The sequence below is a fragment of the Macaca thibetana genome, chromosome X (genome assembly GCF_024542745.1).
Source record: "Macaca thibetana thibetana isolate TM-01 chromosome X, ASM2454274v1, whole genome shotgun sequence".
Classification (NCBI taxonomy): Eukaryota; Metazoa; Chordata; class Mammalia; order Primates; family Cercopithecidae; genus Macaca; species Macaca thibetana.
Window position 1 is genome coordinate 143,007,052 of NC_065598.1, and position 2,114 is coordinate 143,009,165.

The following is a 2,114-nucleotide window of genomic DNA, read 5'->3' on the forward strand; positions in this document are numbered from 1 at the left end:
GACATTTCCTCTCAATGCCCTTGTTTCCTCATCTGTAAATAAATGTGAGATAGTACTCCTGACAGCTACCCTGTGAGGTAAGTGTTACATGAGATTAGATAAATGCCTGGAATGTATAATAATTCAACAATGGTAGAAATTCCACTTTCCCATTTGTTTTCTTCTTAACCTCTCTGGTCATCTGCCTTCTCATCTATAGCATGAGAAAAAATATAATACCTACTAATAGTTTTGTAAGGATTGAATGAAATAATGCATTAGATCTTTAAATGTATAGTAAGTACTCAATAAATGTTAGCCATAAATATTCATATTATTATTGTCTTTTTTTTTTTAGCATAAATAAAGATTTTATTGGTCAGTTTGGGTGAGTGACAAACTGACATGCCCCCAATTCACTATTCCACATATCCAAGCCCCTGAGCGGGCGAGAGGAGAAGCTAAGCTTATTGATGGTGGGCAATGGGTGAGAGGTGGAAAGGACTTGAAGGCCTCTGGGGGTTAACAAGGCTACCAGGACCGGAACCAACGTCCTAGGAATAAGTCCAGGATGGAGAAGGCATCATCCAGGGCTTGGAGGTCTTGGTGATTCTGGATCATCCCTAGGACTGCTGTCTGCTTCGTACTGGGTTACTGTGGTCTCTGTCTGGCCCTCACTGTCCACCACAGTCCAGCGCTCCTCCACTATCCCATCTGGCTTAGTGATCTTGGTCACAGAGATGCTCTTGAAATAGGATCTGGGCTGGGGCTGTAGAACCGGGCCAAAACCCTCCTGGGAAACCTGGGAATCAAGATCATTGTCCTCTCTGGTTCTAGGATGGGGGTCCACAGGCCATACATCATCAAACCTATGAAATGGTCTCTGGGAGGCCCAGTCTGGTGCTGTTTTGAGGGATTCACTTCTTGCATCACTCTCCAAGACCCCCTCAAAGGTCCTGGGCTGGTGACTATCTAAATACTTAAGAATCGAGTCTCGAAGTGTCTGTCCCTCCTGCAGTCTGTCACCAGGTGTCTCTGACTCAGGACCTGGAAGTTCAGGAGGATGGGAAGGCAAGGTCCAGGCCTCTGTATTGCTGAAGATGCTATTGAAATCTCCTACTAGGGAATCAAAGCCGAAGTTATCGTGGAAACGTATCCCTCCTCCTGGGCTGAACTGAAGCCAAAACCAAATTCCTTGGGGTGGAAGGGCGGGGGGAGGGGTGCTGAGGACTATGGAACCTTGGGTTCCCAGGGCCCTATGAGCCCCCTTCTTCCTCTTCTTCCTCATCATCATCTTCATCTTGAGTCATCCCTCCAAAAAAGGGATCTCTGTGACTCCGAGATCCAGGAAAGCCGAAAAAGCCCCGGAAGAGATCAAAGAGGCTCATTCCCGTATTAGGACTCGAATCTTTGAACCCCTCAAGTGGTTCATTCGCAGAAGGGGGAAACCTGCGCAGCCCTGTGGGAAATTGAGCAAGGCGTCAGCCCATATTACTGTTCTCTAACCGTCACTTCTTGCAGTTGGGCTTCCAATAAGCACAGAATAGCAGATAGCTTGAGATTGTCCACTCAGAGGAAGCCTGGAACCAAGGATTTCTATGTTGCTAGTTGAGGGCAGACTCATATGCTTTAGGGATCTAATGAAAAGCTTGTTTTCTTATGTGAAATTGGGGACCTGCCTTCAAAATTGTAGATATTTTACCTCCTTGTATAGTATATACAAGCAGAGACAAATTTTTCCCTTAGGAAGTAGTTAGGAAGTTTCCCTTAGGAAGTACTTCAAGTGAGTAAGTTTTTAGGATCAAGACATGGAAGCTGTATCTCATGAGGCTCTTCCCAAACTAGAGCACAATTTCCTATTAAAATGAAACCAATATTTTGCAGATTAACCATGCACACCAAACCTGAAACCTCCTCTCCCCTATCCCTTATTTAAAACCTATTCCCAACTCTTGTAGACTCCACCTACAATATATTCTGAATCCAACAATTTCTCAGCCCTGCTGCTACCACTGTAAGCCAAATCCCCATTGCCTCTGACCTAGCTGCTCTCTGCCCTCCACTGTAGCCTCATTCTAACCCATTATTTACAAATCAGCCAGAGGATCCTCTAGAAATGTAAGCCTGATCATGTT

General features: G+C 45.1%; 1 pseudogene; it reads right to left on the reverse strand.

The window, feature by feature from the left end:
* Positions 1-490: 490 nt before the first annotated feature.
* LOC126945302 (HCLS1-associated protein X-1-like) lies at positions 491-1,413 on the reverse strand (annotated as a pseudogene).
* Positions 1,414-2,114: the final 701 nt, after the last annotated feature.